Source organism: Agelaius phoeniceus, chromosome 1 (genome assembly GCF_051311805.1).
Source record: "Agelaius phoeniceus isolate bAgePho1 chromosome 1, bAgePho1.hap1, whole genome shotgun sequence".
Classification (NCBI taxonomy): domain Eukaryota; kingdom Metazoa; phylum Chordata; class Aves; order Passeriformes; family Icteridae; genus Agelaius; species Agelaius phoeniceus.
The window spans coordinates 37,194,980-37,219,870 of NC_135265.1; the positions used below are offsets into that span (position 1 = coordinate 37,194,980).

Below are 24,891 nucleotides of genomic sequence, written 5' to 3' on the forward strand. Positions count from 1 at the left end.
TCCTGTCCCAGTCCTTTGATTTCAACAAGGATTTCTTTTCTTTTTTTTTTTTTTTTTTTGTGGAAAGAACTGATTTAGAACAATGCTTTTCTTCCAAACAAGATTTTGCATACAGACCTGGATTCTGATTTTACATAGGTTTTGTGTGATGGTAACTCACCTGAATTAAGTGCCCTTACTCCTGGTTTACACAGACATAACTGAGGGCAGAATCAGATCTCACATATTGACACATATGGGTGACTCTAACCAACTGGCATACAGTAGGCACCATTAAAATCTTGACATTTACTGCTCGTAGTAGTTATATTTACTGTGCTATTTGCAGTATTCCCAAGTCTAAGAGTAGGAAATCCTTTAAATACTGCAGTAAAAGTAAATCCCACGGTGTGATAAATGTCAGGATTTAAGGGAACCCAACTTTGTAGTTGTTTTCTTCTTTTTTATTGCTGTGTTCGAACTTCTTGAGGGTTTTTAATTTTTTTTTTTTAAATTTTTAATTGTAATTGTAAGTATTTTGACCAGAATCTCTCCTGCCTAAAGACTGGCTGAAGCCTGCTTTGGTGGGATATTTCCTTGGTATATTCTCTGTCTAGAGAACTCATTTTTTCAAATATTGTGTGCCATATAAAGGGAACTTGAGTTTGCTTTAAGATGCTTGTGAACATCCCTGCTGGATTCACATACTTTCTTCTTGGTTACATCCTTTGTGGGGAGTGGAGTGGCTGTGAGAATTGGTCCACTGATTCTCCACTGCTCAGGGCTTCCACTGGCTGGAGAACTTAGCAGGGAGATGGTGACACTGGTTTTCCAGTGCCTTTGTTATCACAACCTAGTCCACAATATTTTCACAGATGCACACAGCAGCAGTTTTCCCACCCTTGAAATGAAAGAAATTAAGAAGAGTTTTGGATGAGATTTCAAACAAAATAGGCACATCTGTAAATGTACCAGACCAGATTTAACTAAATACTTAGGTTCCTAGAAACAATGATTTTGTAAATCTGTCTGATTCAGTCTCAATCTATGATTTTGTAAATCCTACCAAATAATTAGTTGCATCTTTAGATGCCAAAAATCTTCTATAAATGTGATCTGTGAGGTAGTTTATGAGCAAATTCAGGTCTCCCCTTCTACCTTTATTCTCCCCACTCCCAAACTAAAAAGAGCTGATTTAGGACTGGGAGACAAGGGACTGGGAGAACAGTAAGAAATGTGTATAAAGTTTCAAGGAATCCAGGGCTGTAGAATCACCTATCCTGACTTGTCCCATCCAAAAGATATCCACTGTAGTTATGACAAGGAAGGGAAGACAAAGAAAGTATGACAGTGAAAAAAATGGGGGAAAATGAGAATTATGGCCCTGGCTTAAGTGCACAGTCTATTTTTGGAGAAGTGTTAATAGTGCACTGCCAGTAGACTGGTTCCTCTCCATGCACAACAACTGTTGGGGATGTCCTCTCAAATCTGGCTACTGCCTGGCTAGTTGGCATGTGATATAAAGCAGGAAATACGAGTGTGCCAGGCATGTATAACTGTGTGTGTGCCACTCCTGGTCCATCTGCAGAGCAATACTGCACCTGCCAGTTGCTTTAGCTGGCTGGGGGGAGGAGGAAAGGAAGACAGAGTATGTAATATGAGACAGGGAAAGCCCATTGTCTTCTCATTTTTCTTTCATTGCTCTGCTCTCCTTTCCTTTCTTTTTACGACAGAGTTGAACAAACACCACTGTTTGTTTTCTAAAAAAAGGTGTCTCTCTGGGGCTGGGTACTTTTGGGGTACTGTTCATGCAGTAAAAATAGCTTGGCTTGGGTATTTTTATGAACAAAGCTGTCACTGTATTCAGGTTTGTACACCTCGGGGTATCATATATCTTGACTTCAAACCCCATTTTTACATGTAGGGGATTATATTAATTATTTGGATCCTTTTCCACAAAAAATCTAAATTGCCTATAAAGCAATACATTTCCTTACAGCTCATCAATCATCTTTCTTCTGCAAAAATTTCCAGCACCCATTAAGAGCCTTAAATCATAAAACCTAACTGCTCCTGAATAAATAAAATTTTGAATCTTGATATGGATGACCTACTATTTCATTCTGTAAGTGACAGAGGACTGAGTATGGAAATAAAATAAACCAACATCAGTTGACATAAAGGATGCTCTGTCCTAGGGATAGATAGCAAAATCTTCATCCCAAGTGCCTTCAGAATTTGTGAGTATTTTTGAACTGGATTTTTTGCTTTCCCAGAACTCACACTGTCTCTCAGTGAGAAAAAAAAAGTTTACATATTTTCTCCATCCAAATTTAAAAAATAAAAAATCTTATTGCCTCAGGACCTCTCCACTGACTCTAAGAAATTCTTAAGTTTCTCCATTTTCTTTTTTTTCCCCACTGAGTATCTCATCATTTCCAGGTAAAAAAGATTTGTAAAATCCAGATTTTTGTGGAGTCCAGCAACGGCATTTTGGAAATAGCAACCAGAGCTAAATTTCTGCATCCTTAGGAGGATTTAAGTTTAGTTTTTGCTAGTGAAAAGAACGTGTGCTTTTGTGTCAGACTGGATCTATTGCATAGAGCCCACAGGCCTCCTTTTTCTACTACACTGGTAGTATTTGACTTTTGTGGTCATGTACAGGAAATTAGTGTGATGGGAGCATTACATGTGAATTCACATACATTCGTGGCAATCCCCTCCTTGTTGTCTCCTTGGAATGGATTTACTGATTCAAACTTTTCTTCCATCACAACGTGCACCCCACACCAGACTGCACAGCACAGCAGCCGTGCACATGGTATCCAAATTTGTGGTGGTGATGGTGAAATGGTGACAGGTCGGGATTACCACTTTTATTGCCAGGGAGTCAGGTTGTGTTGATTCATGAGACAGCTGTTAGAGGATGATCACATTAATAATGCGAGCTGTGAGAACAATGTGTGGCGATGCTAAAAGCTGCTTCTCAAATGACATGGTGACGGCAGAGCTTTTTGGGTATTACATGATTTTGCAAATGATACATCAGAAGCCTAAATAATATAGATCATTTCTACATATTTTATTATTAGTGTGAAATAAACGTAATTATAAGAGGATTTTAAAGTGCCAGGTGGCTTGTATTGTCTGTTTATCAAGTATTTTACTGCTGCTCCATCTCACACTCATATTAAGTAAATTTACTCAACACCTCTGACTTCAAACAGGCAAACTCTTTTATCTGACTTCACAGCATATTCTTCTCACAGTGGTGGATGTCATCATCATTTTCTTTTGACATTGTTTTCACCATGTTTTCTTACTTCCATTACTCTCCCATGTTTCTGCTCCCTTTGGTGCCTCCTGCACACACATGTTTTACCCGAGTAGGAGCAAAATAATGTTGTATGTAGCAAAAAAGTAGATATATGTCTCCACTGCTGTGACCCATTTTTGCATCAAGTTATTTTGAGAGGTAGTAGATGAAGTGCAAACATGTCTGTAGACACCAGTATCCAGATCTGTTTTATAATGAGAAAGTGCTTAGCAATTAAAGCAGTGTTTTCTCAAAATAGCAACTAGGAAGTCCAGTTACTCACATTAAGTAGCATATTTTTGATGGGACATCATGAGACGTAACACACTCTGTACCAGAAGCAAAGATGGTAGAATTTATCCTGAAATAAATGAAAAATGGAGTCCCAAAATGACAGCAGACTGGTTCAGCCAAAGGTCAACTCATCTGTGAGTTAGAAGGAATTAATTTTCTAAGCACCAGCAAAGCAATGAGGCTTATCAAACAATGCTATTTTCCATCAAGAAAAAACATCATGGCAGCCTCTTTTTTCTACTTTCATACATTTTAATAAAAAAAAAAGTGAAACAATTTAAAAATACATTTATTTCTAGGATGATGACACCCTTTCTGCTTATTTCTTTAAAGGCATTATTTTAAAATATAGTAGAAAGAGCTGAAGAGGTGAAATTCCAGTGGTTTGTGCCGTAGTGTGCTCCCCACACATTTCTCCTTTTTCCCCATATTCCTCAGGGACCCTCTGCAGTGAGGTCTGGCTCCATAATCCCATCCAGATACCCTAAACTGGTGTTGAGGATGGTGTAATGCTGAAAACACACATCTCATGAGATCTGCTGATCTTTCATTAGCCACCTCCTTCCCTCTCTTCCTCCCCATGTTGTTTCTCCATCACCACCACCAATTGCATTTTTGTGCTGTTATTGAGCTCTGGACATTGATACAAGGCATTGGTACTGAAGGGATGCTGTTGTTCAGCTGCCTTCCTTCTAGCCTGTGCTATATAAATATATGTCTCTGCCCAAACACATACACGTTGGATCTGGAGAGTGCTGAAAGCCCAGCACTCTCTTGACCATGATGACAGTGATGACAGCCCAGTGGTTCTCAGGGATCTGGCTTATGACAAGTTTCTTTAAATCAGCCGAGACCTTAAGTGCCTGTCATAAGTCATTCATCCTTCAAGTGATTCCATTTCCTCCATGTGAAGTCTTTACAGACGTATCCATCTGCTTTTATATGTCAGATTGTGGTGGAAAACCACTGTGAGAACTAGGTCTACAAGAAGATATGGGGGTTAGGTGTCCTGTCACTAGAGGAGAAATATCACCTGTTCTATATAAAACACCATTTCTGAAAGGCGCTCCCTGCTAATCCCACAGCCACTGTGCCCCTGCCAAATCCCAAAGGCGTTTTGACAGAATAGGGTGGAAATGGAAGATATAGCTAAGCAGAACTGTAGCTTTCAGAAGCTTGTTGCTGCATTGCTGCTTTCCAACCTTGCAGATCTTCCTCACCATGGCAGTGGAATTGGGACTTTTCTTAAGCTGGGCAAACACAAGCAGCCACTTGTCTTCCCATGCCCATCAACTCTTGCATCCATCCTTTGCTTTCAAAGGGGAAGACATAACCACTTGATCAGAGATCTGGGAGCTGGGCATTTCTGAAAGTCTATTTGCTGCATCTAGCATGTGGTTTTAAGTCAAATCATAACCAAAGTATTGAGTTTTGGTTCAGAGGCTGAGTTGCAAAACCAGGAGTAAAGATCTCTTTCCAGTTGACCAGATGCAGACGTGTTCTCCCTTTGTTAAGTATGAATTGTAAAATAAAAACCACTTCATTTTATTCCAAGACAAATTTCCCTTTATTTTGTGCATTTTTGATCCATTAGAACTACCATTTACTAAATTTCAAAGCAATATGTTCCAAGCAGAACTGCACAATATTGCTTTTTAAAACAGTATATCTTTTAAAACAGTATATCTGAAGAGCTTTTACCTCATCTTTTATTTTTGAGTCTGTCTATAACTGAAACTATTCATTGAATTTAAAATAAATATGTGGGTAGCTGTGGTCAACCTCAAACTGTGTATTTGGTGGCTAAACTGTTCCCAGGGGAAAGTGCCCCACCCCAGTTCTAATATCTAATTTCTTCTTTAGCATCCCCTTTTGACAGAAGGGAAGAAAAATTGGAATTTTGATTCTATTTATTCCTCCCAGTGCAGAAGCACTCCTCTCCTTTTCCTTTAAGAAATGAGTATTTTTCTCTAACCAATGTGTTCTTAAATTAATGGTTTGGGAATAATCTTCCTATGTAGTGAGTGGTCTGTCTTGTCCATGTATTTATTTTTCTCCTCACTGGTAACCTCTGTAGAAATCTGGCTTTCCTCTGCATATTGGGAATGCATAGGAATGTTTCCCCAACTTTCTTTCTCCAGCTTGCTGCAAGCTGTAATATGCAGGTTTCTCTCTGCATTTTCTTATTTTCCTTTGTAGACTGCTCTTGTTAGTTTTAATTACAGCAGTGGAGGACAGTATGCTAAAGAGCTCCCCAAGGTGGTGGCACTAATGGTCACATGTCCCCCCTGAGTGACAGCATCCGTTCTGGTTGCAGTACTACAAAGACATGGGGGCATTTCTTGTATGGATTGGTAAACGGAATTTATGTGAGAAGATAAATTAGCAGGCATCTGCATTTCCTATTTGAATAGGCTATGTGTGACTCAGTAAGCCTTTTGTTCACTGGGCTAAAAAATGGCATGCAACTCCTCATCAGCATTGAAATTTTAAAGCATATTAAATTAATATAGCATATTTTTGAGGAGTATAAAGAAAAAAAAATGTAGCAGAGTTAGCACTGTGCTTCCCAAACCATCAACCCAAACACTGAAACAAAAACCTGAGAAAATATTAACAGAAAAAAACCTGAATGGTTTGTATACAGAAATAAACTAAGACACATGTGAAATACTATTTTCAATAGTGGTTTTATGACAGTGTCAGTGCACACTATGTGAGCATACATACGCTACAGATTCCCGTTGCTGTTTTTGTGACTTGTGTAAGGCATACTGAGATTTACATCACAGGATGTAACTTTTGGAGGTGTTTTTTCGCCAAGCTCTGCCAAAATTCAGTGCGTGGTTTCGGTTTGTACCCACTGTTGCATTTGCTGGCATTTTTGTGAAGCAAGAGCACTAGGCTATGCATACTGTGCACTGCTAACATACGTTAGCTGTGCCTCGTGGCAGTATTCAATCAGATGAATAAATGCACAGTATGATTGCAATTCAGAATCATACAGAAAAGTTGGTATTGCAACATCTGCATAGACACTGTCATAACGTCAAGGGAAAAAGTAATAACACCCTTCTTGTTCCCTTGGCTCAAATGCAAATAAAACAACCATGATCTAACATTGAAGACATTTTGAAAAAATAAATTTAATGGGGTTTTTTTTAAATAATTCTAATTATCAACAAAAGAGAACTGAAATTGGAATGTGGTATTTGCATAGTGCATGCTAAATCTTTGAGTGTGACTTAGTCTTTATTTACTTAGTCTACAAGAAATGGATTATGACATTCACCTCTCTGATGAAGCCATGAGCATGCTTTTTTGATATTATAAAATACTCCTACTACTGTTGTTAATAGCAATTATTATTGCAGAAGGAATAATGGCATATTTATGATGTCAGGTGACATCAAAGGAAGAACTATGTTTCTTCTGAGGGTCTCTAAACAACCGAGTTCTGTGCCTAAGGAGAAAACAAATCATCTATATCAAGATCTATTAAGAATAGAGATCAGAATTTTCCATGTTGTCCAACGCTGCAATATTCTTGTTTCCTTACAATGCCAGCCAAAAGTAGAGAGGGAGGAGGCTGGGAGAGGAACAATAGATCAACAGTTCTCTCTATGTTTAAAAATTCACAGCACCTCTGCTACACCAGACTATTATGTGACAATAATGTTAGGCCTCTGATTTATACCAACAGATGCAGGGAAATTCCAAATTAAGGCTGTCATTCTCCCCTTGCTGCAGATCCTCTGTTGGTACAACTTTATGTAGCACCTCTGAGTTCGGTGGAGAGATGCCAGGTTACATCAGCTGAGGATCTGGCCCACTGCAGTGCAGAGGCCTTAGCTCTGTTTAAATCAGATCCATGGTTACTGGTAACACAGTTGCTCCATACTTAATATATATTTACAACACACAGGTGTAAAGCACACACAGGAAGGTCATAAATTTGGAAACTCACTATTAAAAAGCCTCCTGGTTAGGAGTGGATTTTTAAAATGTTCCCTTTGTTTTATCTCCAAAAGATGTAGACCGGTAGAAAAATATGCAAACACTATGCCTTTAAAACACCAAATGCAAGTGAGTTTTAATAACCTATCAGGATCTTAGTCCATCATAACATTTAATCTGCATTACATCTCACTTCCTAATCGCTACTTTCATTCCAATTGTGAGCAGAGAGGGTGGGGGAGAGATGAGAATTTCAGATAAGTGCCAGTAATACAAGTTTGCTCTACAGCTGGCAAGCGCTGTGCACACGTTAACGGTGCCTTATGGCAGTATTCAATCAAATGATTCTATAAACTAAAAATAATCACCCTAATACTAATACCTATTATTCTTCATTGTTACTGGTCGCTATGGTGCTGCATCTGACTATGAAGAATTCACCGCCATTATTACCCTCAGTGTCTCTCTCTCTCTGAAATGTGATCTAATTGCAGAATCCACACCTGTTCGACAGTTCAATAGAAGGCTGCTTTTGATGGAAGCAGACTTTCAAGAACACACACACGCTCATGCACAGGCACAGGCACACACACAGGCACACACACCCACGCACAAACGCGTGCATACACACACACACCCCCCCAAATTCACGTAAGACTTCAGCTGGAGGAAAAATAGAGTGTGAGTTGATCAGAAAATAATATTGTGAGGAGTAAAAAGAAAAAAAAAAAAAAAAGCTTGTGTTTTGTGGTCATTGGAAGATTGCTGATGGGTGCATAAATAAAGCATGCTGGAACATCTGTTCTTTGTTGTGCATTCAGCTTTTTAATGTCTTCAAAGAGCAGCACTGACGCATCACTGACTACCACTCCCCATTCAAGCAACATTTTACCAGAAAATAATAAACCTTCCTGGTGGGGTGCAAGGAGCCAAGGCATTTGGGCAATGCCATTAATTTGGAAATATCTCTTTTTCTGGGATTTTTAAATATCTCTCCCTTTGAACGGTGTTCAAATTTTGGGATCCAGCCTGGAGTCCCTATCAGCCTGAGCAGTAAATCAGCCTGAATATTCCACTCAAGCCTTTTCTTTCTGTAAAAAAAAAAAAGAAAAAAGAGGGAAAAGGCTGTTATCAAGTTGAAGTTTATACACAATTTCACTCTCCTCTTAATTCTATTAATGTTAAAAAATCTGTCCATAGGGATGCTTTTTTTCCTTAAGTTGCAATATTTATTTATACTGGTAAAATTCAGCGGCAGTGAGGACCCCTGACAGTTTAACAATATTGGCTGGTTATTTTGATACACTGTGCTAGGCAGCAAAAGATTAAAACCAGAGCATCCTAGGCTGAGAGAAACCAGCTTGAATTCTAAAATAAAATTTTAGCAGCATGGATTTCTCTTGCCATAGGCTATGAGGCTACTATGAATTTCAGATGCATCTCCAGAGCTGTCAATGAGGTGGAAAGATGGGATTGGCATTACAAAGATTTGTTGCAATGTGATTCAATGTAATTGCAATCAAAGGTATAGCAACATTAAATCGCAGATGAGAAAGAGCTGTTTATGCATGTACAGTACAGGAACAGGCATTTGCCCTACCACTCTAGGACCAGGACAAGATTTTTTTTTTTTTACTGCTTTCTTCTGCTCCGCTCTTTCTTTCTAGGTCACAGCTTAAAGATATTGGGATACCAATTAGATGCTGGCGGGTCACATTTATAATAAGCCTGACAACAGTCTTGTGACAGAATGCTTCAGAAAACACGAACACCTTTTAAAACAGTTTGTCAATTAGACACTATAATGTCTCAGTTCTATACTAAAAAATTTTTGGCTTATTGGTTCTTCATTTTATCTTCTGTGACAACTGACCACTGTTGCATACCCCAGCACAGGGAGTAGAGGTTGGTGATTCAGGCATACCACTGTTATCAAGAGGTACAATTCTTCTTGCTTTGGTAGCAAAATAATCAATCTCCAAGAAGCTTCTCCATTCCTGTTGCTCCTAAGGAAAAATATGTTATTATTTTGACTGGAAAAAACATGAGATATATACCTTCCTCCTCAACATATTATAGAGCCTGTGGCATGACTGTGTTGCTACTAATATCAAAGGGTGTGTTGCTATTGATTTTAACAAGAGCAGGAACAGTATCACCAAGATCATTAGAGTTCTTACAGTGCTTTGAGATCCTCAAATGCAATCAAATAAAAACAGAGGCACAGTATTTACACAAGTGTTGAAAAGCTCAAAGGAATATATACAAGGCTCACTGAGGAGGAGGAAAAATCTTTCTATGGATGGCGTCCTTGTCCCTGCAGGTCCTCACTGCTTGATGTTTAAGCAATGGTTTTCACTCTCACAGCATCCCAGACAAAAGAGAAAATAAACATATTCTGATCTTGTGTCTGGGTAACCAAGACACATAGCAGTTGGAACAGCTTTCAGAAATCAGTCTGGAATTCAAAATTTTGCATGCCACCCACCTCTGCTGGCTAGTGCTCCTCCAGCTCCTGGCACAGGCCTGGCTTGGGCTCAGAGAAGACTCTACCAGCACACATGTACCTGCTCAGCAGAGCTGTGAAGAGATCAATGTACCCCTTCTCATGCACCTTTGGCTTCCGTGTTTTTGTTATGGTTCTGCTCTTTAACCCAGGGAGTGTTTAAAAGGGGAATAGAAACAGAACAAAAAAATGGTGCGAGGAAATCTTTTTATTGACAATGGAAGCAGGACAGGTTGACTCTAATAATGCAGTATTTAAATATGTTTGGTCGTCTGCTTACAGATCCTTTTGCAGTGCCTCATTATGCTTACTCACATAGTAATTGCTCACTGACCATTTAATTACACGAGGCTGTCACCTTTACTCATACTCAGTACACAGTTTCCAAATAGTAGCTGTGGTACAAGGTGGGGGCCAGTTCACCTGGTGGCAGCAGTCAGTATGAATAGGGGGAGCAAAACCTGGCCTGCAGTAATTGCCATGTAGAGACATAGTGTTTACATAGTAATTACCTTGTTATTTTTATGGGAAAATACATGATTATTTTTGTCCTCCAGACCAGAGTGCAGGCCACTCAATAATTACTTTTGGGCATAAGTATAATTGTACACACTTTTTTTCTCTCTGTGTCTCTTCTGCATGCACACAGTTCGATGTATTCACTCTGCAGTTACTTTGGTTATTTATCACTGCATCTTATTCAAGTCCTGAGTCAAACAGTTGCTTCCTGATACATTGGCCTCAAATATTAAAGGATCATAATGAAGTAAATATTTAAGGAGTGGGGTGTTTTTTGGTTTTTTTTTTCTTTTGTTGTTTGTTGTTTTGTTTTTACTTGTTTGCCCCCCTCCCAGAAAGCAATCACAATGTCTACATAGATTTATTTTTCTTAGCTCTTTTTTCTTTATCATTGTACATCTTCCAGGCCTGTTGGGGCAGTGGATAAAATCCTTCTGCCTCTGGGAACATCTGCTAAAATAATATTTTACAATGAACAGGAACTCAGAAAAATACACTGTGTGCCATTGATAGATGGGGCTGGACACTCAGTATACTCTAAAAAGAATTTATTGACTTGCTCATCTTCTTTTCATGGGGACAAGTGCCCCATTGATGACATTTCAGGACCTGTAAGGTGTGAGTTAGCATTGCCTGAAAAGACAAGAGCTGGAGAGAGGAGTGAGAAAGAGCTAATACTAGCCTATCAACATGCCAATGTAAAAGAGGGGCTGGTCTCAGCCCTTAACTGACACTGTGGGTGGATTTTTACAGGACTTGTGGCTGTTACTAATTGGAACCAAATCCAATCATTCTGCAATATGACTCAAAAATAGCTTAGTCCAGACCAGTTATTTTCCTTTACCTCTTGGGCATCCGTTCCTAGACATTGACATAATTGGTGTAGCAATAAGTGAGACAACTGCATTCAAGCCCTGGATGAGAAGGGACAAGAGCATCAGTTAGTGTGAATTTATGTCATGTCAATAGGTTTGTTTCAGTTGGTGACTAGAGAGCATCAGGCCCAGAATCGACTTGTAAGAGTAAGATCAGCTTGGATACAATAAATATCTATAAGGAAAAAGCATGTTATTTGAATAACATTTAGAAAGTATTCAGGTGAGTAGCACCTCTAATAAATGGGAGACACGATCTTCATATTTAAATTATGCATATTATTTTATTGTTCAATTTACTATTAATGCCATCTGTATCTCTTATACCTGCTTTTCTTCCTTGCATACACTGATCATTGAATAAAAACCAGAAGATAATACAGCACAATATCACCTAATAATCTAACCCCCATTCCTGAAAGGAAATCGTCAGATCTCCTATTTGGTACTTGGCTATTTATGTTAATATGTTACCTGAACTCTAAGTAGATTTGTGTGTCTATTGCACTGAAGACATGACAAAGATTTATAAAGCTTCATCACAATAGGTAGAACTCTCTGAGAATATTGACAGTGACTAATGCTGCCTATGTCTCCACAGCAGCACTCTATACCTTACCCATTTTCTACAGAGAACAATCATATTACTACCGATTAGTTCTTTCTGTCCATAAATGAAAACCCCCCTTGCCTATTGATTCACTTAGTTCAGTCATTTATGATACACTTAAGTAGATATATTCTACTTAAAAAAGGTTGGGATATTTTCTTCTGGTTAAAGATGGGGTTGGAGAATTGAGTTTGTAATACTGAGACATTTTACATCTCTAATAAAAACTGCATAGTGTTTAGTGGCTTATAGAAAGTGTTTTGGGGTTTTGATCTCTGAGTTGCTCAGCACATGTAGATCTGGTCAGAAGAAAAACAAAGGAACACACCTTCTTTTATCCTACTGCACACTCTCTGCCAAAAATATGTAATTTATTGTGGCAGATCCTTGGTGTGGATGAACAGATAAGGAGAAGGAAAAGAAGGATGTAGCAACATGAACGTAATGGGAGAAAGAATGGTAAGAGAGAAAATACACGAAGGAAAAAAGAAATCTGACACATGGTGAGAAGAAGAAAAGAATTCAGAAGATACCTTTTTAGTGGATAGTGGTGTATGTAGGCTTCTTTAAAGCCTGTGGTGTGCCATCTAAAAATATTAAATATCTCACAGTCTCCATGAGTCACAGGAATTATTTTTCTTACCTAGACATTGTTTACACAATTACGGTTCCTATAGTTTTCTGAGAACTACAGTGGGATTTTCTAATATGTTATAAAATTCTGGGTCTATTTTCTAAGGAGTAACTGAGAACTTCACTGAGAACATGTAGTGGGGCAGCAGAGTAGTTTAGAGGAAGAATATGATTTCATTTTACAGAGTGCCTAGCATGATATAGTGCAGTAATCCATGGTTCTCTGGGCTTTGTATGGGTCTGGTTCCAGCTAGCTAGAACCCAAGCCCACACGGACCCCTGCATGGACTGACAATAAAAGATGAGAAGTGTTCTTCCCCACGCGGGAGGGAGTATCCTGTTTATTGGCTTGGGCCAGAACACTACTGGAAACAGCTACCACCCAGGCAGGAAAGAGCATATGGCCCCCTTGTAGTGGAGTTTTATATCCCAGGGAAGGGGGCAGGGAAAGAGAACCATGGCCAATGGGATGCCATTTGGGGAGGGGCCACCCATGGGATGGACCCCCAGAGAATACAGAAAGGGGAAGTGTGTGAGGGAGCAACCATGTGACAGGGAGGGGGAATACACCATCCACCTGACCTGACATACCCAGTAACATATTTTCCTATCATCCAATACAAAGACAGCCACTAAATAAACTATTTAGTGCAATACAACAATATAGCTGACGAGCCATTGCCAATTGCTACCTTCTTGCTCATTCTGGCTCACTATAGAATTCCCTAGCCTTTAAACACTCTGGAACCCAGAAGGGTACTTGTTAAGAGGTCAAAACAACGACAAATGATAGTTTTCAATCATCAGGAGGACTCTATAAATAAGTGAAGTTCGGAGGCCCTTCCACAGCTAAAAGATAGCCAGCAGCTATGTTGTGACCTTTCAAATCATTTCCCTTGGGATGTCTGATGGGCCTAACACAGGTCCCAGGGGAATAAATCTCTCTACCAACCTTTGTCTACTTCTACTTAAGAGAGAAAGCTGGACTTGAAACAATGTCAGAAGTAAAGGTCAGTGCTTTATTTACATGAGCTTTATATGCTAGAATTCTACCCTCTGTTTTCTCTTCCCTTCCCCAGAGATCTCTGCTTAAGTCATTCAATTCCTTGAACTACTTCTTAGTGACAATTCTTCTTCATCCACAAGCCAAGGCTAAAGTAATTCTTGTCTTTTAAGACATATTTGGGCAGTAATAGGCTAAATAATGACACATTTTGTCCCAGAATCTGTGTGCTTTTCCTCTGCTATATGAGGACTTCCTAGGTTTCACTAGATACCACAGAACAAAATAGGTATTTGCTGCTAGGAACAGGAGCAAAATCAACATCTGAGAGAAAGAGAAGTTGAGTTTTTAATTTTTGAGGGAAGAGTTGCAAACAGTTCTGTCTTTCCAAGTATTGTGAATCCCCAGAAGAAAAGGTCTGTATTACAAGAGCATCTATTAGACTTGGAAAACTCAGTATTCCTTCTGGAACAGCCTCTATTTTCAACCATATCTGCTTTTTTTCTCTCTGGTTGGTAGACAGGGGAGCTTCTTTAACAAAGGTGGGGTTTCATCCAGTGACTCCTTATATCAGTGGGGATCTGATATCACTGACTTCAATGGGAGCTATGTGTAGCTCCTGAATTGCTATCATTTTCCAACTAGTGAAGACACTTGAGCATCTGGTGCTGTTCTAGCAAGCTTCTTACACAGCTTTGGTGAGAATTTTGAAGCTGACATAGAAAAAAATTTCCAGGGCGCACAAGCTCTTTGTATCTTCTCTTCTTTTTAGAAACACTCCTGACATGCTTGTGATACTGTTTGAATATGAAAAAAATAGAAGAGAAAGCTAAACTGAGCATTGTAAAACATTCTGGGTGAGCGTTTGCTTGAGTTTAAAAATGAACTTGCTTCTCTGTGCTTATACAATTTTTTAGCACTTTGGAAGAACTGAGATATGTGATTGCTCTTGGAATGTGGCATTCAATCCCCCTCCACCAGACTCTGGAGGCAATACAGGTCTGCGTTGTGAAGACACAGCTATGCTGAAGGCAATACTGGCACGGGCCTCCCAGGGCTTTTTCTTCCTGAATTTGGGCAGATAGCTTCTCTGTCCTCTGCTGTAATGACTAATTTCTTTCTTGTGGGCTGGGGAATATGGGTGACAATCTAACCATGTAGCTGAATGATGCCTCAAGTAAGGTTTGGTTGCCCAGGAAAAATATACTAACCTTATACAAGTCTAATCCTATTTGTCTGTACTTTCCCTTTGGAAATAGTTCTCACTTTTTTTTTTTCCTATGAAACAAATATTTTTACTTTTCTATGAAAGAAATATTGTTACTTTCTACTTTTTACTATTAAGCCATTGATGTCAAAACTGGAAATAAACCCATGTGATTTGTGTGGAAACACACACAACCAGAGTTTGAACATCCAGTGTTAAATATTCACAGTAAATACCTGTGCTCTCACTGTACAGTAAAAGCCTCCTCTTATTCTGAAATATGAGAGTCACATTTAGAAAAAAGCAGTCTGCTCACGTATGTGCCATTAGTAGAAAGACTGGCAAATAAATTATCTACTGTGAATTACGCACTAATACAAGTGCCTATGTGATGTGTGCCAGTGTGAATTCATTTACACATGTCGAGGCATATGTATGCATATGAACATAAGAGTATCTCCTTCCTCTTTACCTCTTTTTCATATTGGTACGGCAAGCATAACAACTGCCATGTTACTTCTCAGACAGCAAGTTCCATCTTCTGTGGCAGGCCTGGGTACACTTGCTTTTTCCCTCTCTTTTTAATCATTCCAGTGAAGAGGCTCTCTCCTTGATATCCACTTCCAAAACTCCCACTCAGTGACTTCAGAACAAACCCAGCCTTGCTTGTACGTGTGCGTGTGTTGAACAAGCCCTCATAAAGTGCCTATCACATCATTATTTTGTTTAAACATTTTTATTTCTCCAGAGAATTTAAAATACACAAACATGTGATTCCATGAGGAAATGATCCAAAAGAGATTATAAATACAGCTATAAATGTCAAAGTTCTCAAAACATTTCACTGGCTCTATCTTCAGAAGAGACTGTTTACAGAGAAAACCCACGTCAGTGTGTTTTATTATCGTTATTGTGTGTTAAATGTTACAAATGCAATCTGTTTGCCTTACACGTAAACCACGGTCTCCAGATATCTTTAAGGATCACTTCTAATAGTCGTACTTAGAGGCAGGAGTATAATTTAGTAGGATATTAAGCAATCACTCCACTGGAGGAAAGGTTTTTGGGTTTCATACAACTCTCATCAGAGGCACCTATTTTCACATCCCCAGAAATGAGTATTTTGCAGTGGATCACCACTCTGGGTTCCATGGTTGTGAGGGGTTGGAACACAGAAAGCTCAAAATACAAACCTTTCAAAATTTGAGTTCTTGCAGGCTTGGAACCAAGCCATTTTGGTTTATTAAGAAGAACCATCAAAGACTCCTTTTTTTTTTTTGCTATGTAATTTTAAATTTCTTGCTGTATCTGTCTTCAAAGTGATGCCTAAGAGACCCTCACTACAAAAAATTCACACTCCTTTCCTTTTTTGATGGAAGAGGCTATCTCCAAGAATGAATGAGCCTAACTTAAGAACGAAGCAAACAAGCACCAAATATCTTGTAAAATACAATGTGACTAAATTTGACAGCATAAGTTTAAAATCCACAGCATGGAGTGAATTCTAATAGAGAGGACTGGAGCAGCACATATCTAAAATTTGCCACAGATAGTTAACTTGTTAGGAAAAATGTTAAGACTGAAAGATCTTTTTCTTTGGTTTACTTGAATGTTGATCACAGCTGTTTGCTGCAATTATGGAAAACAAAGTAATATTTAAATTTCAAAATTTCTTTTTAAAGGCTGCATAGGAATGTTGGACGTAATTTCCCCATAGTCACAGGAACCTCTGGGAGACATTTTGTCTGGGGAGTGGTCACAGAACACCCATTTTGTGTTTCACAACCTGCAACGTCTTTCCCTGCATTCTCTACACTTATTTAAAGGCAACATCCACAAAAATGTAATATGTCACAAAGGGGGATCAGGAGAGGACAGGGATATCACCAATACACTAGCCAGCTGTGAGTGCATTTCTTAAAATACATACTTCTGGAAAAAGCTATATCTTACTACCAGGAAAGCAAAATTCCTCCCAATTCCGCAACAATCATACATAGGGAAAAAAATTCCTACCAGACTGCAGACCAAATTCAAATTCCAAGTTATGCAAATAGTAAATTATGTAAATACAGGCTTCTATGTCCTTTGTCTTCTTAGTGTTGTTGTCCTTCACCTTTCTTTTAACAAGAAGGAGAAACGATTTGAAGCACAAGGTATTTAAAAATGCTTCATTCCAATACTGTCTCGAATGAGCCTGGTGCCATCTGATCCTTGAATTTCATCAATAGCAAAGAGTAAAGTTTTGCTCTTAAGCATTCATCCTGAGGATGTCCTAAACTGTAAGGAGCTCGGAGGAGAATAAACAGAATATGAGAAAAATCTGACCACAGTCCCCTCTGGATCTGGGGCTCTACAGGAACAGTGCACAAAAGGGAAAAAATCGGACAGTTTAATAGGGCCAAATAATTTGCCCTTTATTTTTAGTGACAAAAATTATTTATTGGCTGTGGCTCACTGGCTCTATAGTCCAGGATTAGAGGTTTATCTTCTGAAAGAGGAATGTTTAATTCTAGTTTTGATTTTACCCCAAAACAAAGTCTCTGTAATTCTGGTTTTATGATTTATTGGCTGCAGTTTTCCTGAGATGAAAGTAGGAGTTCAGCAATCTGTTCTTGGAAATCCAGCATTTTGCAAGGATTCTCTGTCAGCAAACATGTGATAAGCAAAGACATTTTCTTGAGTTTCAGGCCAGTGGCTTATTCACAAGATATTTTCCTCTTTGAAAACAGGTCTTCGCTCTTACTGTGTTGCTCTATTGATCAATCTGTTTTGAGAGAGAGTGAGAGCTCAGAAAAGGAAGTTTCTTTTTTACCACATTAAATCCAGTGAATTTTCCTGAGCCAGACATGATTATGCTGCAAATGGAAAGGGTTTTACCCTAAGTATCTTGTAAGCTTTTCTGGATGCTCCTGCAACACACAGGGAAAGGAATCAGCTAAGCTACCAGAGACTAACAACTTTGCAGAACAACTCCCTGTGGCAGAGGGAATGAACACATTGCCTCCTGACACATCTTTACCCACATCAATGAATATTTTGTGTCTGTACTGGAAAGGGAAGTAAGGAAAATGCTTGGATCTTGCCAAGCCTGAAGTGCAGAGTGTATGTGAAATACACAACCTTCAGAGCAATCCCAGTGCTGTTGCAGCCTGTGCTGCATACATACATAGGCACATTTATTCCCACAGCACTCAACGGTAAGTGCTTACCCTTCAGTGGGGCAAGAAGGAGCCTGGAAAGTTTTGCCTTTCTCCATTTTTCCAAAGGAAATGACTCTGTAAAGGATTTTCAAATCCTTGAGGCCATCCATGGAAAATAGATCCAAATACAGAATATTTCTTTAGAAACGTGGTACACAGCAAGGGTGAAAGAACACGGATCTGTCCTCAGCTTCTTCTGGAATGCCCCAAATTCTTCTGGCCTGTCTGGAACTGAGAACTTTCAATAAATCTTTTCTTTGTTCTGGTTTAAAGAATTATTTGATAGCTAGCCTGTGAGTGAAATCATAAGAGTTGTGGTTGGTGGCCTCTAACAGAGGTGCATGACATTCTGGTTAAAAAAAAAAAAAAAACAACAACGAACATTCAAAGAGTGACATTGCAAACTAAACCTAATTGCCCACTGGACTGTTTAGTAACTCTGATATATAGTGCTAGCAATAGAGGAAATTCAGAAGATTTTGATGCTTACAGAAGCCAGAGGTCCATTATCATTTTGGTCTTCAAAATGATAATAGAAGTATATCAAGAATGGGATGCTTTTATGAGACAGACTGTTCATTTTGCCCTCTGTCTGGAAACACTAAACCACTTTCCACACTGGACCACAACAGAAATTCCAGAGAAATGCTGAAAGAAAGGGGTGGAGGGATAATCATTTCTTTCAATCATCATTCACAACCCCTGGAATAACTAAGACTAAAACTAATTTTTCTCCATTCGAAATTTGGTGTTCCATTTTCCCACACCACACTTCATCAACCAAAGATTTTTAGAAAAATTTTGTTTCTCCAGATGCCCAGGATGGAAGAAATAGGACACAATTAAATGCTCTTGATTATGTGTTGTTCTGCTTCAGTTTGCAATCCTGAACAGATTATTCCATTTGCTGTACTTCAACTTTCACTCTTGCGAAAATTGGAAAGAAGAGTTGTTTACAGCACTCATTTCCCTACCTTCCATTCATGTCTAAAACAGTGACAAAAACATAATGGATCACTTTGCTCATTGAATAAACAACCCACAAATGCAACTTTATAAGGTACATTCCCAGGAAACAGATCTATAAACCTGGTAAAATGCACCAAGACCCCATCAGGGATGTTTGAACTAAATCTTAATTTGTCATTCATGAACACTTCACATGCCCCTCTAAATGAGTTATGCACTGCATCATCGCCGGGAAATATAACAGACTGTGCATTGGAGATACCAAAAAGGGCTTGTGGGAGTGTTTTATTGAGCATTGCACAGGTGTTAACAATAGAGTGGGTAACACAGATCAAAGGATTGTGCAGAACCCACTTGGTAAGTTATAAACTGTTCTTCATCTGTCTTGTCTGGTAATAAATTGCATGTCCACTCTGGCTCCTCTGTCCACCCTGTGGTGACACCTCAGTAGAATAGAAGTCAGTAGTAGTGAAATCACTGCTAACTTCTTGCTACAGCTTCAGTCCCAGACAGTTTTTGTGACAACTTAGAGCAAGTTTCAGCTGACCTAAATTGTGATGGTGGCAGGTCTGGCAAAAAAACCTCAGAGTCTTCTCTAAACCAAAAACTAAATTTCTCACTTTTATCAGGCCTTCTGCATGGTGGAGGTGGCATGGTGCCAGAAGACAGCCCAAATGGACAACATCTCAACATGATGGTGAGACTGCATACCCAAGTATCTGAAGGACTTCTCAGTAATGCAAAGCAGCTTAGATAGAGCAGTAAGGAGGAAGTCCCTCAGTTCAGGATTGCTTCCAAGCCTCCAGAGAACACCCTGCAAAAAATCTGGACAGCAGTACATTCGTTTTCAGATATGGACATTTCTTTGTAACAGGTACTGATCTATGCAAGGATGGAGATTTGAGGTTACTAGATTATTGACATGACACCATAGCTCCCTAACAGCTGTACATCCACCTTTTCAATCTTCCCTCCCTCTTTTTCTGTCCATGCTGCAGCTGTATTATCTATCCTGGTTATCGAATGAGCATGTAAAAGACCAAAAGACTGGGGTCATAGTGTCTAAGTTGGGTTAGAACTCTAATTTAATCTGCTCTGTTTTTCCTTTTTTCTTTTTTCTTTTTTTTTTCATTTTTTTTCATGGCTCTGTCACCCATTTTCTTTATGCTTGAGAACATTGCTTCAGATCAGTAGTCATGGTGGCAAGTGCTGGGCAGTGGGCTGAAACAATTTTATCTTGATGTGTTAAATTAAAAGTGTACTACAAATGGCAGTGACAAGGTTTCAGTATTGGCAGTCTTTCTGAAAAAAAGGATGCTAAAATTGTCTGCCCACTGGGCCCAGAAGTTGTCACTGTACTGACTGTGCTACAGAGGCACTTGTGTTTTTTGAGACCCAAGAAACAGATGGAGGCAGAAACACTGATTTTCATGTCTACATTCTGTTAACATCTTCTCAGCTTAAAGTTCGCTTCACGTCCTTGAGCCTTCCAAATAGCACAGTAATGAATATGGAAGAAAAGTGCATGTTTTTGACTCAGCATCAACAGAGTACAACTCAGTACTCTGTGAAAAGAAGAGTACAGTGAGAGAGCCCTCCTCCTGAAGGTTATTATTTCTGTCTGCAGAGCAGAGTCACATAGCAGGCACGTCATCTAGCATGCTAGGCTTTGTGCTGACAAACATTAGGGGCAATTCTTACTCTGAAGACCTTACAAACAACTTGGAATTTTTTCTTGTTTAATAAATGAGCAACAGAGGCAAGCAATAATTGGGTAACTGCATCCTATTCCAGTGCCCAGCCACAGGAATTGTCTCTTTCTCATAGCTCCCACTTGTAGAAAATATTGTTTGATTGCTGACTTAAAGTATCTGAGCCGGAAGCAAGGTGCTTCAACCAGGAAAGTGCAACCTAACCAACTAACACACAGGGCAAGAAAATGAACACACTGTATCCAGGAACTTGCATTTTGAAGTTTTGAAAGTGGATTTTTTTTTTCCAGTCTATTAATTTGTTCTTCCAATCAGGCAGTTCCACAAAGGCGCAGCTCCCCAGGCACACACCCTGCTAGCAAACCTGCATCTGCAGAAGGTCCCTCCTTATGCTATATGCAAATCCTTCTGGAAGCTGGGATTCATTTGACTTATGAGGTTCCTGTCTCCTATACCCAAGCCATTCATCTAATTTACATGTATTCAGCTGCTTGTTTGTTTGCTTAGCATGCTAAGTATCAGTTTTTAGAGAGATTCACCATCTATATATGCTCTTTACAGGATGTGCTCATGTGTTACACAAAGGCTGTTTTGCTCTTTACCTCCTGCTGACTCCCTGGAGAGGAATGTGATGAGGTCTCCTATGCACCATGAGAAGACTTATTTCCATGCATGTATGATATAGTGTGCTTCTTTTCCATCCTTGCTGTTGGGCTGACCTTCTTCTTGTATGGTTTTCTCTTCTTTTTTTGGCAAATGAGATGCCGACATTATTCTGCATTCCTTATGTTCACCAAAAAAATACACGTTATGAGCAGTAAACACACCATAAGGGTGAGCAGGTCAGAGAATTGTCTTTCACATTGCTACGAGTCACTGAAAGAACAGCTTCATAAATCCTTCCAGGGAATACTGGTCTCCAGCCACAGCTGTGGTAAAATCTTTGATGATGTATAAGTTTAAACCTCAAGTTCGGTCAAACAGAAAGTTGCCCTTAAAAAAAGTACCCACCAACTAGGGGGAAATCAAAGGGAGTTTCCTCTTTTTTTCCCCCTAAAGAATATATTTTAAATTTTAGACATGGTGCTTGAAGAACATCTATTTGTATTCGGTACCTTGAAAAAGGCGACTAGACTTTCAGAGATGATGACTCAACTTTGCACTGATGATAACGGGGTTTGGATCAGGCCCTCTGTTTGTACATGCCTTGTAGGTAAACAGAAACTTTAACATCTATTGCTTGTAATCCTCTCATACACGCAGAGAACAAAATTCACCATGTGAAGTAAAGAAGGAATAAAATAAACATACAGGTCATGCTTGCCAACAAAAGCAAACAGCAGGCCCTCCAAAGCAGCCTAAAAACCTGCCTGTGAACAGTTCTGGAGTCTCAGTGCTGTTTTAACATAACAAACCCCTTCTGGGACTACTATGGTAATTGCTGCAAGAAAAATCATTTTCATCTGGTAGCTAACTATGCTGTATTTCAAACCAGTGCCTAGATTGTCCTTAAATACCTTTGACCCCAGGGAAATTTAAATTTAACCTTTCATAACATTGCATTTGCCAGTTCCAAATTACCCTCGCCATTATTTTAAGTTATATGTTTGATAGACTGTGTGACCTAGTGTAGATAAGATATAATTGAGACTGGTCAAAAGTAAATGATTGTTTCACAAGCTGTTCTGGAAACTGATCAACATGTCAATGTCATATCTTGCAGAGCTGATTGACCAGATGAAAAAAAGAAGAAGAACAAGGAAGATTTAAATCTGTCTGCTTTAGCAGGACACCATTCCAGCCTGTACTCCACACTTCTCCCTATTTACAGCTGCAGATAACACCTGGTTACTAGGGAAATACAAAAGTCTTTCTCTTGTGGAAAACTTACTCCATATATTGAAACACAGCACATTCAGAAAGAAACTATTTATTCACACTCCCTTGAGATCCAGAGGACAGAAACAGATGGTTCACATGGGATCTCTCTAGCTACTGAGCAACATCTCTGCTGTAATGTTGTCCATAGGGCAAATGTTATTTTTCATGATAATATTAAAGTATAAACACCAGGCTAAGTTCAGTAGCACTCATATCGAGGACAGTGAGAACTGGGAGAAAAAGGCCTGTAGCTTATGAAAGCTTGGAGAAAAAGGTAAGAGTTGTGTAAAAAGATTCTGGAATTAGTAAGAATCTCCATTTGCCCTTCAGCTGTCCTCCCTTTTCTATTAAAGCTTTGGGGGAAAAATGACAATAGTTCATCTATTTTATTAACATCTTTTCTTCCCAGGAGAATTAGATGGGTGCAGACAGCAAGGATAGAGAGGATTATTTTAGGCTAGTACCTAGGGTATTAATTATATACCTAGGGTATAATTAGGGTACAGCTTAGAATCCTGGGACAAATATAGGAAATGGAAAACCAAGGCTGAATATTTGAAAAAATTCTTTCTGTCTGTGCTAATCTGTAGAATTGTTGTCCAAGAGAAATGTTTATTGTTTTGTATATATAAAAAAGTGATGGGCAATAAATTGGGAAATATATACCTTATAAATGTCTTAACTTTCAAAACAGGCTTCTCCTTTTAAATTCCAGATGAACCACATCTCTTGGTATCCTCTGATTTTCACTTGTGTCTTGTTTAAATCAGAAACATAAGATAATGGGATTGAGGTTTAAGAGTTGTTTATGTGCCTGAAATCGAGAATAATTTGCTTTTCCATGCATCCTTTCTGCAATCATCCCTTAAAACTATTCAGGAGCTTGTGGGCTCTGATCTACCCCTGGGTGTGAGCAGGTGAAGCACGGGCAAAACCATTATGTGAAATATCCTTTTAAAGGCCATGGGGCTTTGTTCTGTGCCACTGGAACTGACTAAAACTGGATAATTTGTGTACCTTTTCCTCTGGTGGTACCTGGTAGTGCACACCACTTCCTTTTAACTGAGTTTCTTGAGGACAGAGAAAAAGAAAGATTGAAAATCACAGCTAGTATTTTGAACTGCAGGAGTGTGTCCCTCTTTTTCTCTCCTTCTTTGCTGGAAGATAATTGCTGTCATCTTTCTAGGAGAAAGTGCCCTTACAATTGACTCTCAGGAGTTTTATAACATGTCTTAAAAATGGTTTGTTTATTATTTTGGGTTTTCCTGTTGTTCCTCCCCTCTCTCCACTGATTTGTTTTAGAGAAACTGAATGTACTATACATAAACAGCTAGAGCAAAAACTACTTGCTTTTTTATTCCATATTTTTACATAGGTTTTTAATGACTTTCAATCAGACACAATCTGTAGTTATAATAAAACAGTGGATGTTTATTATTATTGCTATTACATTATTATTATTATACTCTACACTATTATTATTGAATTGTAAACTTGAACTCTGTGGTGCATTTTTACAATTTTCTGTTATTTGGAAGTGTTTGGGGGGCTCATTTACATAAAACAAAGAACTGATGGAGTTTTCATGCATCCTACAGTGAATTTTACTTTGTAGATTTCTTTTACAAGACTAATGTCACTCATATTTGATTACCTTAGTAATTTGCTTTGCCTCTAGTTGGTCACAATTTTAATTTAAGGAAAGGATTCAGTGTCTCAGAGACACTGGCAGATCCTGCCAGTGAATCCCACTGCCTGTGGGAAGTGCTGATTGATATTCAGAGCTTTAACACTTCCCATTTTGCTGAAGGAGGAGCTTCATCACAGACATTCTAGCTCTTTGGGCCCTATTTTTCACTTTTTTACATCCCAACCACGTGTCTCGTGCCGTGCCACAGCTACAGCACTGAATTCCTCATCAGAGAGCTCTCTGAAAGCAGGATAATGCTTCCGCAGGCTCAGCAGTTACTGTGTCCTCCAGGAGGTAAAAAAAAATCACTTGGGGGGATCGACAGGACCTGCATCCTCCTTGTTCTACGCTGTTTAACTTGGAGCAACAAAAGCCCCCAACTTTTCTTGAAGAGAGGGCATTTGTTTAGGGTTCTACATCTTGCCATGCTCTCAGACAAGCCCTGGTTAGTGAATAGGCAGGTTTCAAAGCCGTCTGGGCATCTATGCTGCATGAAGGACAGCAATTGTTTCTGCTGTGGTCCCAGGTCAGGGGTGG

At 39.1% G+C, this 24,891-nt stretch overlaps 1 long non-coding RNA gene across 1 annotated transcript in view; it reads left to right on the top strand.

Annotated features, from left to right (window-relative positions):
• The window catches only part of LOC143693782 (uncharacterized), a 38,514-nt gene extending 15,342 nt beyond the window's left edge, over positions 1–23,172 (top strand). Inside the window, exons 2-3 of the long non-coding RNA XR_013181731.1 lie at positions 19,701–19,768; positions 22,507–23,172. This is a non-coding gene — a long non-coding RNA (uncharacterized LOC143693782). The remainder of the gene's footprint in view (positions 1–19,700; positions 19,769–22,506) is intronic.
• Positions 23,173–24,891: the final 1,719 nt, after the last annotated feature.